Source organism: Sus scrofa, chromosome X (genome assembly GCF_054392235.1).
Source record: "Sus scrofa isolate SSC_HxYL_T2T_F1_AM1 chromosome X, Sscrofa_HxYL_maternal_Yorkshire_Landrace_v2.0, whole genome shotgun sequence".
NCBI lineage: Eukaryota > Metazoa > Chordata > Mammalia > Artiodactyla > Suidae > Sus > Sus scrofa.
Window position 1 is genome coordinate 24,742,036 of NC_139401.1, and position 16,755 is coordinate 24,758,790.

Sequence of the window (16,755 nt, forward strand, 5' to 3'; positions counted from 1 at the left end):
TGGTATCGCTTATGCGTGGAATCTAAAAAATGGATACTGTAAATGTAAAAAATTTCATTGAGTAAATAAATAAATAAATAAGGGATACAAATGAACTTATGTGCAGAACAGAAACAGACTCATAGACTTTGAAAAACTTATGACTACCAAAGGTGGGAGGTGGGACGAGGGGTTTGGGACTGGCCTATGCACACTGAGGTATATGGAATGATTGGCCAACGGGGACCTGCTGTATAGCACAGAGAATTCTATCCAGGATTTTGTAATAATCTATGTGGGAAAAGAATCAAAGAGAATGGATGTGTGAACATGTATAACTGAATCACTTCGTCTTACAGCAGAAATGATCACAACTTTGCAAATCAACTCTAAAACTTTTTTTTAAAAAAGAAAGAGGGCAGGCCCTTTTCTCCATTCCTCAAATTTGCTGCCTGGAAGAGACACGATAGCTGGAGCACTATCAGCCACACTGAACCATAATGACAAGAATCACATCCGAGGGATGGCAGAATGACTGGCCAGAAGGTATCTGGATCCCTGGCAACTTACAGAGCTATCATACTCCAGCCCTGATGCCCCTACTTCCACACGTATTTTATATGAGAGGGAAATAAATTTCTTAGCTGATTTAAGCCATTTTTTTTTTTCCTTTTTCTATTCTACACAGCTGATAATCCTAAGTGACACGGGTCAAGACCAAATTCCATTATGAATCATGTTACCTTGCTTTTGTACTAGGGGACTATGTCATGATGATTCATTTTCCTGCTTCATGGGATCCCTGCTTCAGGCTACAGTGGTGAGCAAAATCAGACACAGGTCCTACCCCCACATAGCTTACAGTTAAGCAAAGAATCACAAAGCCAATGGAAAATCGTGACTGTGACAAGCCCTTGACAAGCAGTCTCATGGTACCAGGACAGCCCATAATGTGGCCTCTGCCAAAATCACCGAGGTCAGGGACTGGAAGGGATGAGCTGAGGTCTGAAAGTTGGGCTCAGATGAACTCAGTGATGAGGGTACAAAAGAAGAGCATCCCAGGCAGAGGTGAGAGTATGCAGAAGAGCAATGGCAAGTACAACAGGAAGAAGGGTGGTGCGGCTAGAGAGGGTGAAGTGAGTTGTATGTGCTGAGGCTGGAGAGGGTGGTAGAGGTGAGAACAGAAGGTCATTTGTGGGTCTGGGTCTGGTCTATGGTGCTTTTTTTTTTTTTCCTGTACCCATGGCATGTGGAAGTTCCCTGGCCAGGGATCAAACTGGTGCTGCAGTTGCAACCTGCACCACAGCTGCAACAATGCCAGATCTTTAACCCTCTATACCACAAGGGACCTTCTTGGTCTGTGTTTTGTGTGTGCATGTGTGTCTTTTTACCATTTCTTGGGCCACTCCCACGGCATATGGAGGTTCCCAGGCTAGGGGTCGATTCGGAGCTGTGGCCACCGGCCTATGCCAGAACCACAGCAACGTGGGATCCGAGCCACGTCTGCAATCTACATCACAGCTCACGGCCAGCGCCAGATCCTTAACCCACTGAGCAAGGCCAGGGATCGAACCCGCAACCTCATGGTTCCTAGTTGGATTCGCTAACCACTGAGCCAAGACGGGAACTGCCCTGGTCTGTGTTTTAAGAGCACTGGAAAACACTGGAGGTTTTAAGCTGGAGAGTGGACAGTGGTTTAAAAGAGAGGATGGTAACAGAGAAGATAGAAGCCAAAAACTTCAAGACATAGTTCTCATATTCATTCTCATGCTTGGGTCCCTGTCTTTGATTTTTATTGTTATTGAGAGGTTGAAATGAATGAACTCCTTAATTTTTGGTGACGTCAGGCACATTTGTTAGAATGGGGTTTGGACTGTGTGTGACTCGGTGACAGTAGAGGTTTAAACAAGTTGGAAGCTTCTTTTTCTTTTCTATTTTTTTATTTCTTTCTTTCTTTTTTTTTTTTTTTTTTGCTTTTTAGGACTGTACCCGCAGCATGTGGATGTTCCCATGCTAGGGGTCAAATCAGAGTTGTAGCTGCTGGGCTATACCACAGCCACAGCAACGCTGGATCTGAGCAGCGTCTGTGACCTATACCACAGCTCAAGGCAACACTGGATCCTTAATCCACTGAGCGAGGCCAGGGATCAAACATGAGTCCTCATGGATGCTAGTTAGATTCCTTTTCCACTGAGCCCTGACAGGAATTCCTGGAAGCTTATTTTTCTTTCATATAAAAGTTGGAGCTGAGAGAGTAGATAGCTCTACTCTGGGGTGACATCCAGGCCCCAGTCTCCTATCTTGCTTCTTTTTTGTCTCTAGGATGTTGCTTTCATCTGTATGACCCAAGGTGGCTCTTGTCAACATTCCAGCCAACAGGAAGGGGAAGGAGGAAAGAGAGATCATGTCTCTTCCATTTGGGGGCATGGTTTAGGAGTTACACAAAGACACATGGTCACACTTAGCTGCCAGGAGGCTTGGACTGTAAAATTTATTCTGTATAGCTATGTTCCTGGCTAAAACTAGAGAATTCTATAGCATTATAGGTTACGGGAGGGGAAAATATACCTGTGAGCCAAATCCAGCCATGCCCATTCATTTACATCTAGTCTATAGCTGCTTTTGCACTATAAGGACACTTGGCTCTGCAGCGAGGAGACAATCTGAAGGCCAAAAGGACTCCTGGTATCCTGCTGTGTGGCTCGCTGGCGGCCCGAAGGTTCCCCCAGGTCACCAGCACAAAGGACTGACTGTGGGAACTGATGGTGGCAGAAGGGCCCTGGAGAAACAGCGTGAGGAAAGGTGGTTACCGACAGGGCTGTAGGTTCCACAGCAAGTGGGCAGGCTAGTGCCCCGCGGGCTCCCACTCTCCTGTGACTCCAGTCCCTGTGAGGGCTCTAAGGAACCCCTGACCACCAGCTGTCAGGCGGGTTGGGTTTGGGGCTAGTAGGTGGAAAGGGCCTTCCAGGGCTCAAAAGTCTCTCCATCCCACAGCACAGGGCAGGCTGACAGCTGGAAGGGCCTTCCATGCTCCAGCACCCATGCAGGTGGGCACCATGGCATGTGGCCTGGCTGTTGAGTTGAAGGGTCCATGGCACCAACACGAGGCCAGAAGGGAGTGGAAGGGCCCCCATGTTATGGGTGCACGTGAGGGACAGCGGCTGAAAGAGTTCAGTCAATAGCTCACAGGCAAGTATGTAGCCAGAGGCGCCCTAGGCTCCCTAGTGGGGGACACCTGTGCAGTTGCCACAGGTGCTTGTCACTCAGCCTGACGTGGGCAGGCCGATGGCTGGATGACCCCTTGTTTTCTAGCACCAGGGCAGGCAGGGGGACGAAATGACCGGGGGGGGGGGGGAATCCCTAGTGGGTGGGCTCTCGGGACACCAGAATGCAGATAGTATGGTAGCTGAGAGGGCTCTGGCGCTCTCAAAAAAGGCTGATGAAGGCACGAAGGGCCCTCGGCTCTACAGCAAGTGAGGCCGGTATGGTGGCCAAGAGGGCTTTCATTGCACAGCTGTGGCGGGGGAGGGGGGTGGTGCGTGGGGAGAACTGTTGGAACGGCTGACAGTTCCCCAGCGCACTGAGAGGCTGGGGGGCCGAATGACCTGCGGAACCCACACTGGAGAGGGATCGGGTTGGAGACCGGAAGGGCCTTTGAGACACCAAGGTGCTGCAAGAAAAACAGTCCCCGAAAGGCATTTGTCTTCCACAGCACGTCTGCCACAATCTGGGGTCCGGTAGGATCCACAGAAACATGTATCTCAGGCCAGCTGGTGGTCAGAAGGGCCTTGAATTGGTTCTACAGCGATCCTCAGTGAGTGGCCGTAAGGGAACCGGATGCACCAACAGGAGGAAAGGACGGTGGTCGAGAAGGCTCCCACGCCCCAGCACACGGGCAGGTAATTATTAGCATCAAGACCTCTCGGCTCCACTCTAAGCCAGGCCTATAAGCTGGTCCGAAGGGATCTCACTTCCACAGCGTGCAGGCAGACTGAAAGCTGGTTAGCCTCGGTTTACCCGGCACACAGACAGGTCAGGGACCAAGTGACTGGAGGAACCCTAGCCAGTGGGCCTGTTTGGGACCGCAGAGGCCCCTGCAACCAGTCCAGGAGAAGGATGGTGGCCTAGAGGGTTCTCACTTGCGCAGAGCACACGCGGTCTGGGGCCAGAAGGGCCAAAAGGAAAGTACTTTGCCTCAGCAGGCAGGCCGGCTGATGGCCCGTGGGTCCTTTTCCCCAGCAACGCAGCAGTTAATATCACACCGCTGAGTCTCAGCTGCTCGCCTTTGTTGGTGAGTCTCTCTCTCCTTTGAGCTACGCGTTCTGTGCACTCAACGTCAAGGAAGGTCTTGAACTTAAGCGTCTAAACGCCTTGGCAGAGAATGTCCTGTTCGATATTTTAAAAGCCTTGAGGGCTCGTCAGAAAGAGCAAATGTTTCCTTGTTCTTGTTAAAGTATCTTCCCCACCCCCAACACTTCTCCATACACTGTGGATCTAAGTAAATAAGACAGGAGTTCCTGTCGTGGTATAGCTGAAATGAATTCGACTAGGAACCATAAGGTTGCGGCTTGGATCCCTGGCGTTGCAGTGAACTAACACAAAGTAAAGTAAGACAAAATTGGTCTCTAGCTTCATAGAGATTACAGTGTGTTGTGGAGACATGAAACAGATTACACAAATAATGAATTGGTAGCACTTGGGGCATGTCTTGCGATAAACAAGTACTTTGTGCTATGAAAATAAACAGCAGGGGTACCTGATCTAGTGTGAGTGTCAGGGAAGACTTTCTAGATGAGGTGAGGGACTCTAGAGATGAGCAGGAGTTACCTACCATGTTATCTAGAGCAGTGGTTCTAAATTTTAGTGTGCGTCAGAATCATCCAGAACACTTGTAAAACACAGACAGCTGGGCCTCACCCCAGAGTTTCTAATTCAGTAGGTCTGGGGTGGAGCTGATTTGCATTTCTAACAAGTTCCCAGATGGTACTGATGCTGCCATTCAGGGACCACACTTTGAAAACCACCCCTTTGGGCACTAAGTATCTCCTAACAGGTTTTTTGGGGCACAGTGATGAATGTGGGTTACATAGGCCAGCTGAGAAATTGCTCTCTTTGGCCTTCAGGGCCAGCTAGACTTGGGGGCTGTGGCATAACTCAAGGATGGGTGGTCTCTGTGGATGGTCTTATTTATTCTTCCGGTGTGCTGTACAGACGTTATGCTCCTCTACCATGATAGTAAAACATTTTGTGAAGGACTGACCTGGTCAGACTGGGGAGCAGTGGGTGATAAGCGTCAGGTAGAGAGAAGTTTGCCCAAGGGCCTTGCAGCAGGAAAGAATGCTGCATCTTCAAAGGAACTGAGAGAAGGCCAGTGAAGTTTTAGAGGAGAATGTTCAGGGAAAATGGTACTGGTACCGGAAGAATTTACAGAGTCAGCTCATAAAGGATTTGGAGGTCTTCCTTAAGGATGCGAAATAATGGGAAGCCCTTGAAAAATTTAATCAGGGTCATGAATTGGAAAGGAGCAGGTATGCATGTGGGAAGACCCATTAGGAAACGACTGCATCATTTAGGACAGAAATGATGGTGGTATGACCCAGGGTGGATAAAGTGAATATGGTAGCATTAGAAAGGTGTTCTGGAGGTAAATCAGTAGAATTTGATGAATATTGAATGTAGAGGTTGAAGGACAAGGAGGTGTCTGATGTGATGCTCAGATGTCTAGATTGAAAGAATACATTTTTTTTTTCCCTGAGATAAACCACACTGGTGGTCAGATTTGGAAGAGAGAGCAGTTTTGGAGATGGTGCATACAGGATGCCCTTGTTTTTATCATTCATTTGGAGATGTTGGACAGGCAGCTGGATCTCTGGCCCTGGACCACAGAGGGCATATATGTTGAGGATAACCACAGAGGGCATATATGTTGAGGATAACCGCAGAGGACATGTGATGTGTGTGTCTGGACCTTAGTGGACACACAGATCTGTGATCCGGACCTCAGGACAGGCAGATGTGTGGAGCTGGGCATTGTTAGCGTGCAGAGAGAGGATCCCTGAAGCCATGGTAGGTATGTGGAATGGAGATTGAAAACTGCAATGCCCACAGGGGCCAGGCAGGTAGCAGAATGTGGGCCAGATGCTTATTTTGTTTTACTCAGTGATTGGGACTGTCTGCTCTCCCCCATCTGATAATTGCATGGATTTTTCAGCTGAGGCCAGGAATCTGGATTTTGCCGCCAATGTCTTGGTTTCAAATGTTGGCTCAATTAAAAAAGTTGATCAGGGCCAAACAAAACACGTGTATTAGAAGTGTATCACCACTGCCAGTTGATAGCTTCTGTGGATGGATGAGAAGGGAAGAGGGTCTAGGGCCAAGCTGCAAGGAATCCTGATGAAAGAGCAGATTCCAAAGTCTGGTAGAGAAGAATGTGGAGTCGCCAAGAGAGGTAGAACCAGGAGGGCACCATGTCAAGGCCAAGGCAAGAGGACCTTCAGTCTTCAGTGCTCCATGGTGATCTAGATCCCAGATCCCAGTGCCTCTAGGATGGATGTAAAGAAACTACTAGTCAGATAGCGCTTTAGGAAATGCCCAGTGGTGGAAAATGTGCTCTGGTCCATTTCTCTTTAATTTAGAGAACAGAGCTTCAGGACTTTAACAACTTGTCTGAATTCACTTGGAAAGCCTTACAGACGCTGTCCTTTGTCCCTTGCCTTCTACTGTCCAAACCTCACTGATTTTTATAATTTAAAAAATCTTGTTTTAATCGCATGCTATAATTTTTTTTTCTTTTGTCTTTTTAGGGCCATTCCCGTGGCATATGGAAGTTCCCAGGCTGGGGGTCAAATCAGAGCTGTAGCTGTCTGCCTCTATCACAGCTACAGCAACAGATCTGAGCCCCGTCTGCGATCCGCACCACAGCTCAGGGCAACGCCGCATCCTTAACCCACTGAGCGAGCCAGGGATTGAACCCGCGTCCTCATGGATGCTAGTCAGGTTCGTTAACCACTGAGCCACGATGGGAACTCCAATTGCACACTATAATTTGATTTGATCCAGAGAGATAGGAAATTGAATTCTTGTGAAAAGGCCATTGTCAGGCCGCAAAAATAGACAAACAAACAAAAACTGTAGAGTTTGTTTCCAAGGCCTACTTTTGCTAGGAAAGTAAGCCTGAGTTAAAATTTTTAACTAGCTGAATGAGGACTTTCCTGGTGGCACAGTGGGTTAAGGATCCAGCTTTGTCACTGTTTTGGCTTGGGCTGCTGCTGTGGCACAAGATTGATCCGTGGGCCTGGCCAAAAAACAAACAAAAAAAACCTAAAAAAGTCAGCTCTCAATTCTATCCCATAGGTTTCTATTCTGGCTTGCAAGAAAAAGCACCTCTAGAGTAGGAATAAGGAAGCCTTACTGTCTGGTCTCAGGCACATCAACGATCCTGGTCTTAGCTGTAAATAAGGATGCTAAAATCTCTGCTCACAGTGTAAGGGTCTTGTTGAATGGATCCAAAAGAAAATGAAAATACCTGAAGTTGATTTTCAAATGTTGAAGTGTCCAAAGGAAATATTGATATAGTGTTGCTAAACACAAGTTCCTGTGCCTGACGCACACTGAGGCCGAACAAACCAAAACGTCGGAGTTTGGAGGAGAGCAAGGTTTATTTCAGGGCTGAGCAAGGAGGGTGGGTGGCTCGTGCTCAAAAAGCATAAACTTCCCAATGGTTTTCAGGGAGAAGTTTTATAGGCAAAATTTGGGGTGAGGGCAGCGTGTGTGACTTTCTTCTGGTTGTTGGTGGTGAGCAAACAGAGGGGTGTTCCAGGAATCTGGTGCTCAGCCTGAAGCTACCATCCTCCACCAGGATGGGGGCCTTAGTTCCCGCAGAAGGGCTCAGAAATACTGTAATGTATATTCCTTGAGGTGGAACCAGCTCCCTGCCCCAAGGCTGCACCATTGTTTTTTGACTGCTCCCCCTTTGTTTCTGCATCCCCTCTTCCTCGGTTAGCAACTGTTTAAATCTCCCCTTTGGTACTCAGGGGAAGTCTAGGAGGCTGAAGTCTTTTTCCTATGAACAAGAAATAGGGGACATGGAAAGGCTTTTTTTTTTTTTTTTTTTTTTTTTTTTGGGCTACTCTTGCGGCATGTGAAAGTTCCTGGACCAGGGATCAAACCTGTGCCACGGCATCGACTCAAGCCACAGCAGTGACAATGCTGGATCCTTAACCCACTGTGCCACGAGAGAACTATAAAGGCTCTTGTCCCATAGGGTCCTTTCAATAGTGTGGTTTATCAATATGAAGTTGAACTTGTACTTTTAGAAGTTGAGAAGGGCCCTCAACACAGACATCTATAAAAATGTTTCTCCATACTTGCTTACATATGCTCCTGATGGGAAATAGCTTAAATGGGCTATACACTTTATCTTCCAAACCAGGACACCTTGAAGTCTGGAAAGGAGAACTATTAGTACTTCTCCGAGACAACAGGCAAAACCCAGGACTGTCCTGCGTGCCGTGGGGTTCTTGGTCACCCGAGGCATAGATAAAATATCCCTGCGTGTATCATTGTCTTATCAGATGGTGTGGTGACATTAGCTCTGTGTATGGCAAATGCTTTTTTCCCCTAAAACCTTGATCACTTGGTAAGTCATGGGTCGTCTCAGTTTCACAAACTGGAATCCTGGGCTACGGCAAAGGAAACAAAAAGCACAAAATTTACCATCTCCAGCTCCCATCCTTGCTTCTAAAAACAGTTAGAAATTCATCAGAAGGATTTGTTTCTATCTAGCATTCTTAACTTTAATGAAGTAATTCGGTTTTAACTCTTAGAGAATACTGTGGTGGTGAAAAGAAGATTGGATAAGTCTTCACTGAGAGGAAGGAAGAATATTCAATAATGGAATTAGCACACTAAAGATGGTAGGTTCTGTAGCGTCATATCCCAGGCAAACTAATGTACAATGCATTTATATCCTCATGCAAGTAGATGAGATACAATGTTATGCACAGAATTTGAGTGTTTCAAATGATCCATTTGGAGCCTGGCTCCAGCTCTAGCTAGCCCCCTTAGGCCCCCGAGATTTGGGGCTTGGTAGATGGGATTAACAGGAAAATAATTTACATTTTCATTTTATGCGTTTTTATCTTCTCAAGTTTGAGGTGGGTTTCCTACCTTTGTTCGAAGCCTTGCTGGAATGTGATTGAATCTCGGCGGCAGCTGACGTACAGACACTGCTAGAGATGGACGTTTCTCCGTAATCAGGTAAGTAGGCAAGCTGGCCTTTGTTCTCTGCAGAGTCTGAAGTGCTCTCGATCTGCAGCCTAGCACATGAAAAGCCGCCCATCTGAACTGACAAAGAGATCTTTATTTCTCTTCCACAATGCACAGAGAAAAGGTAGAAAGAGAATTGGACTGTGAATTTATTTCTTTGGGAGTCTGTGCTCTGAGTTTGAGCAAAGGAAATGCTAATGGGAGTTAGGTTCCTGCTTCGTTTCCTGCCTCATGTAGCTGTATTATGCTTTTGTAGTGGGTCTGGGTCCAGGAGCGCAGCCTCCCTCAGTGGCCGGGTGGGGTAGCGCACGGAGCAGCTGCCTGGGAGAGAGGAGGGATCTGCCCTGTACTGTAGCTCTGCCCCTGACTGAGAGGAACGTGTCCCCAGCCACGCTGAGCCAGAATTTCCCTGGTTTGAAAATCCACACGTAGAGAGAGATGATCGAAGACGTAATACTATGATTAATGTGCTCAGCCTTTGAGTTGGTGGAAAGAAAATTGCCATCTAAAGAATTCTTTTCAGGACCACAGTTCCGTGTTGTCCTGTATGTAGGTGAACCCACTGAAGCCAATGGAAACTGCTTGGGCACATTCAGATCATGACTTTGGGGTTGGCAAAATCATAGTGATTAGAGGCACGATCACCATTTTATATCAGTTTATTGACTGAATGGTAAAAACAATTCTTGTTTCTTTGTGATATTTTCAAAGTTTTTCTTATTACTCTAATTTAAAGTCACGATAACGGCTCTATTAAGAGCAGTAGCATTTTGTGGTTGCTTTGGTATGGGTCTTGCATGGTGGTTCTCATACCAGATGATAGAGAACTATTTACTACTACTTGTCCAATTGGAAATTGATTTCAAGGTTCTAAGTTCATTGTGGGGAAAGCAAAATTTATTGGAACTTCTTTGTTCACTTTGACGAGCTAATTTTTCTGTTAACCTTCTGGTCTTCTTGTGATTTAAAGCTGTTTCACCTCAAATACCTGTAGCAGTTGAGGGAAGCTCCTAGAACACTTGATCAAATAAAGATGATGAGCATCTACCGGCAAAGACACATCTGGGGCGGGGAGGAGGGCAGGGCATCTCAGGGCCGTTGTTTCCTGTACAAGCATTCGGTCATTTGACAAGTGGGCATTGAACTCATCCCTTGAATCAGGTATTTTCTGGGTTCTGGAAATGCAGGAGGGAGAGTTGGAGAATCCTGTTCCCTGCAGGATTGTCAGTTAAAATGCATCTCCTTCCTAACACAGCCCTTGGTGTGGCACTTTGCGGCTCTGTGGGGCCGGGAGCAGCAGTTTATGGGAAACACAGGAAGTCTTAAACACTTTTGTCCTTCAGTTAAGATGTCTTTTTCTCTTGTATTTTAAGCATAAACCTTTCAGCACAACACTAGCACGACTCTAACTGGATATTGAGATGTACACATTTCTCCTAGATGGCTCCCGTCTTTTTTTATCTCATGTGCGGAAGGGTCAGAGTTAACCATGGTGGTGTTCAGTTTAGTTCCTGGGACTTCCCTTTCCTCTCGCCTTCTTTGAAAACCATTTCCTGGTTTCTCGTTCTGTGTCTTGCCAAGTAGCAAAAAACGCAGAGAAAAACCCCGGAAGTAGCTTGTGGCGAAGTTTCAAGTTTTTTGGCTCTTCTCCAAACACTCGTGAGCTTCATTTGTGTTCACATATAAGAAAAGCCAACCCAGATCTCCTAATAATGCTTTATTTAGTGCTTAAACTTTAATTGCAGGGTATAAATGATACTATTAGGAACCGATATCAATACTAATGCCACCTATATTATTATTTACTCGGCTGAAAACTAAGCTTGTTGAAATATATTTATTAACACTGCACCCTAGAAGTACACATTTAAAGCTTAATTCTGTGGCTGTTCATGAATTCTCAGCATACTGCAGTGTCGGGGCTTCCTAGCTTGAGATAAATTCATTATGAAAATGGAGTGATGAAGTGTATTAGGGTATTTTTTTTTCAGGTAGCAGATACAAGGTGCCTTATTCAGAGGATGAAGCACCCTTTGTGGAATTTTCGCCTCTTTAGCCAACAAAGAGTTAAATTCAGCATTTATGATGTATAAACTTTGCTCCTTAGCATTAAAATGTACCTTATTCATTCCTTAGATTTCTCTTCCAACCATGGCTATTGTTTGTCACTAACAGCTAGCTTTTGTGAAGTTAATAAATGTGCATAATAAGGACATAAAGGTATGGAGAAGTAATACTGTAATCCTTTTGTTTGGATAATCAGTCTAATGTATGCAAATTAAACCTTATTAGTACTAGGGTTTTGTGTCTGCTTATCAAAATGTGCCATTTTCATGAAAATTGGAAGTCCATTATATAAAGTTATTATTAACAATCATTTAGGAATTATATACGGTATGCAAATTAAAGTTGATTACAACTAATTAAGGGCTTTCTTTGTTATTTGACCTTGTCTGCTTTTTATGTAAATATGTTTCTTTTGGTCTGGCATATTTTTAGACTCAGAAAAGTATATTAAGACAAGTTACATTATGTATTTTTTAATATATCTTTGTGTTGCCATTGTCTGTGCCCCTCATTTTGCAGAGGCACACATGATATGTAGAGCCATGCATCTTGCTGTTTAGGGATGAGTCTCCAGGTGAGTAGAATTTCAGAAATAGAAAACAATTGGATTTTGAAGTCTCTTCAATAAGTTTAATAAGATATGAGCACAAACCCAGTATAACATATAAACAGTCTTCATGCCAGAATGCCCTTTTTTCCACTATTTATTGACTACAGTGAGTCTTGGGTTGCAGATTTCCAAATGGAGCTAAGTAATAAACGATCATTACTCTCTTACAAGGTGCCCTGCAAAACCTAATTGTTATCTGTGAAAACATTCAGCTAAAGATAAGTAACTTCACCGCAGAGGGTATAACAGATCCAGTACCAATGGCCTTTTGGAAGAACTGTGTGCTCTCAGTGAAGACAAGGAAAGAATTTTCTCAGTGGTCTAAGAGGAAACATTTGAAATGAGACTTTAGCACCTACTAAGTTATATTTTTCCTTCAGTGTTATTGTTCTGGTTGTTTTCTGTGAACAAAGAAGCTTGATACAGTGGTTGGAGCAAAGGATCCTGGTGTACTAGGATTAATTGCATGATAGAAAAGACTTGTTAATAGTGTTTCATTTGCCTTAAAGTATATGGATAGGAAAAGGAATGTGGAAGCGAAACAGACCAAGAAAAGAGACCAGAACATTGCACAAATGCAGAAAAACAAATAGAACCTAGGTATTTAAAAGAGGCAAAGTATTTAAAACTCTTTAAGAGAGAAACTACGAACCAAACTACTGTTGAACTCATTCAAATTTTGAATATTTTAAAATATTTGTTTTGAACACTAACAGTTTAATCTTTGAAAAATGTCATTCAAACTCTTATAAAGGGGTTGAAAACAAACTTATAGTCTAAGAATAACATACCAACAGAAAAGCAGTACATGACCTAAATGTACAAGTTTGTTAAGTTTTCACAAAGTCAGCACCCTGTTGTCACCAGGACCTGGATCAAGGAAAAAGTATGTTGATGGTACTCCATTGCCCCCACCTTTTTCATAAACCGGGTGACAGTGTACGTGTGGATATGTTTCTGGCCTCTCTTGGGAAGAATTAACATCTCTATGATATCGAGTCCTCCAATCTATGAACATGGTATGTCTTTTATAAAGGGAAGATTTATGATTCAGTAGCTCCCCTGGAAAATGCGGGAAAATCAAGAAAAAAGAGACTAAGTTTTCACATGTTACTTTGGGATTTTGAGGGTCCTTGCATGAGGGTCCCACTTCACCACATTGTCTAGGAAGGATATGGATATGCTGCTGGCCTTCATGGAGTGGATAAAGCTTTCGGTGTTTTCTAGCCACCATGTGCTTTCATCATCCTTCTCATGGCAGGTATTTGTTGTCTTTCTCCTTTTCACAGGGCATTGGCTAGCTTTTCTTGCCACTTTGGTTCTGGTTCCTTTTCTGAGAGTTTTTAACATAACACAGAGTATGGTGCTGTTGGTAGCCTTCCACTTTAGGTGCGTGACACTTAGTGAGCATTTTCTTTTCTGTTCAAAGAGAAGCAAAATTTGTCCTCCAGGTCAGAATGTGCCATGCTAAAATGTATAAACTATGACTGAGTTTTTATGTTTCTACAAACCAAGATTTTCTTATAGTTCCAGACTTTTTTCTTTCCTCTCAGGAAGATGTTGAACATTGGAATTTCTGTCTCCACAGGAGAAAAAAAAAGTCTTCATTTGCACCATGGTTCAGTAGGTACTAATGGAAGAATGATCTCATGATACTGGCCCCACAGATAATATAGGCTGTGTCTGATTTGTACCATAATAAAGGTGCTGCGATGGGTGCAGCATTCCGCCTTCTAAGAAGATCCTTTGCTCTTGTAGGAGTTGCTGGGTGTGCCTGGAGAAGCTCCAAAAAGGTTAATAAGTGCCTGTGGAAGCAAGAGAGGGAAGATTGAAAGAGACCTCAGGAAATTCTCACAATGGTGCACGGAAAAGGAGGCAAGTGCCAAGTCTCTAGTCTGCCTTTAGATCAATGAAGAGAAACATAAACAGAAGGAGCAGAGTGGGTGACACCCACTGCTGTCACATGACTGGCTATGTGATCCGCACTTCCTCTCCCACACATGCCAACTGCCTCTGAGCCTGGGAATGGGAGAAATGGACACAGAACCCTCCTCACCTGGTCCTCGGGGATTGGGAAAAAAATGGGCTGGTATGACTTGAGTTCAGCTGTTCAGAGCCCCTGAGAACAGAGTCCCTCAACTCACCATTTTGCTTTGGAAGGCTTATTATTTTACATTTCTCAAAATAACATGGTAAAATTACAGGCAACACAAACAAGATTCAAGCTATGTGAGTCTTTTAATTCAGGCAGAATTTAATGTGTAATTAAGATTAATTATACCATAATGGAATTGTAGACACATGATTATTGCATCATCTTCCTTGCAGACAGGCATCTTGCTTTCCTCTCTCTGGCTTCTCAGGTTGAGGAACATGCTGAGAGGCAGAGCCAATGGAATCCAACTGCATTTTGCAGGAGGTGCTTGTTGTAAGGTCTCTGTGGAAGTTAATTTTTGCCAGTGCTCATTTCTTTTTTATTTTTAATTATTTTATTTTTTGCTTTTTAGGGCCACAGCCGAAGCATATGGAGGTTCCTAGGCTAGGGGTAGAATTGGAGCTGTGGCTGCTGGGCTATGCCACAGCCACAGCAATGTGGGAACCAAGTCGCGTCTGTGACCTACACCATAGCTCATGGCAACGCCGGATCCTTAACCCACTGATCGAGGCCAGGGATCGAACCCACAGCCTCATGGTTCCTATTCGGATTTGTTTCGGCTGCGCCACGACGGGAACTCCAGTGCTCTTTTAGAAGTGCTTGAAATATGCCCACACATGATGGCCTTAAAAAAAAAATCCTGGTTTTTAGTTCATTTGGAGAAAAAGTCAGCCTTAAATTCCTCCATTAGAAGCTCAAAGCTTTTGTGTGTGTTGTTCTCAAGTTTAGGACATTCACTGAGTGTTGATGTTTGTGAATTGTGTGTGAAGTGTTTGGATTGTGTGTGAAGCTCAAAAGAATATATTTCTCAGTTATAAATTCAAAATATGGGAGGAAGTCCGGAAATGATTTCGAATAGGCCATTTTCTGAATCAGAGGGGAAGATGGGCTAAACCTGCACGTGGAAGTTTGACTCACTTGTTAGAAAAAGAAATCCAAAGAAGTAAATCCCATTATATACTTAGCATAATCTTTTTTTTTTTTTTTTTTTTTTTTTTGTCTTTTTGCCATTTCTCGGGCCGCTCCCAGGGCATATGGAGGTTCCCAGGCTAGGGGTTGAATCAGAGCTGTAGCCACCGGCCTACGCCAGAGCTACAGCAACGCGGGGTCTGAGCCGCGTCTGCAACCTACATCACAGCTCACGGCAACGCCGGATCCTTAACCCACTAAGCGAGGCCAAGGATCGAACCCGCAACCTCATGGTTCCTAGTCGGATTCGTTAACCACTGAGCCACGACGGGAACTCCTACTTAGTATATTCTTAATACACATAGCAAATACAAGTTCGAATCAATACTTTAACCCTCATAATTAGACCTAGAGGGAGAGTTTTCTTAGCTTCGGTTTTCTTGGTTGTGGTTTTTAACACTAAAAGGAAATATTTCTCAAATGTGAGTAAGTTATAGTTCCTTTCATTATGTAATTTATTAATTCCATACTTTCATTATGAAGCTTTCCAGACATAAGTATTCAGGCCCTTTTAAGAGAAAACCATTCTTTGGGACTATAATGTTGAGTTAAATTAATTTGTTGTGTGCTAACATAACATCAGTGGTAAGTCCTGCTTTTAGCTCATATAAAAGTATATATATTTTTTGGTCTTTTTGTCTTTTTAGGGCTGCACCCACTGCATGTGGAGGTTCCCAGGTCCAATCGAAGCTGTAGCTGCTGACCTACGCCACAGCCACAACAATGCCAGATCTGAGCCATGTCTGCGACCTACACCACAGCTCACGGCAATGCCGGATCCTTAACCCACTGAGCAAGGCCAGGGATCAAACCTGCAACCTCATGATTCCTAGTCGGATTTGTTTCCGCTGTGCTACGACGGGAACTCCTTTTTTTTTTTTTAATTTTTTTTGTTGCTCGTCGTTTTAGGGCTGCACCCGTAGCATATGGAGGTTCCCAGGCTAGGGGTCCAATTGAAGCTGTAGCTGCTGGCCTATACCAGAGCAATAGCAATGTCTGTGACCTATACCATAGCTCACAGCAACGCCGGATCCTTAACCCACTGAGCGAGGCCAGGGATCGAACCCACAACCTCATGGTCCCTACTCGGATTCGTTTCCACTGTGCCAAGACAGGAACTCCTCTTATACAAGTATAAAACCAAATCAGGCCACATATATAAAATACTGGCAAAATACACTTAAAACATTTAAATTAATATTAAAGGATGATGTCACTTTTCTGAAGCTACTTTTTAAGTCTACCTATATTTTTTCACTATGTCACAATTCAGGCAGTCTTATTCTGGTTGAAGTGATTATAAGTTCATCTGAAAACAGGCACGCTGAAATAGGTTTAATAGCCTTCTCCTCTAAGGCAGACTGTCCAGGTAACCTAGGACATAGGTTAAAATGACCATTTAAATAAAGGATCAGCAAAATTTTTCAGCAAAGTACCTGACAGTGAATATTTTTAGCTTTGAGGGCTGTACAGTCTTTCACAGCTGCTCAACAACTGCCATTGAATCATGAAATTGGCCATTGACAACATATAAATGAATGGACCTAGCTATGTTCCAATAAAACTTTATTTACAAAAATGAGTGGAGGGTCAGACTTGGCTACAGGGTATAGTTTTCCAACCCTTGTTCTAAGTGAAAATACAGGAATTCTCTTGTGGCTCAGCAAGTTAAGAACCCAGGTAGTATCCATGAGAATGCAGGTTTGGT

The 16,755-nt window shown here is 44.3% G+C and overlaps 1 long non-coding RNA gene across 2 annotated transcripts; it reads left to right on the forward strand.

Moving 5' to 3' along the window:
- Window positions 1-738: 738 nt before the first annotated feature.
- LOC110257791 (uncharacterized) lies at window positions 739-14,140 on the forward strand. Of its 2 annotated transcripts, XR_014835854.1 has the most exons (5): window positions 739-799; window positions 3,692-3,878; window positions 8,805-8,894; window positions 9,129-9,237; window positions 13,682-14,140. It is a non-coding gene; the product is annotated as an uncharacterized LOC110257791 (long non-coding RNA). The 2 variants fall into 2 exon arrangements; XR_002340761.2 differs by lacking the exons at window positions 739-799; window positions 8,805-8,894.
- The last annotated feature ends 2,615 nt before the right edge of the window (window positions 14,141-16,755 follow it).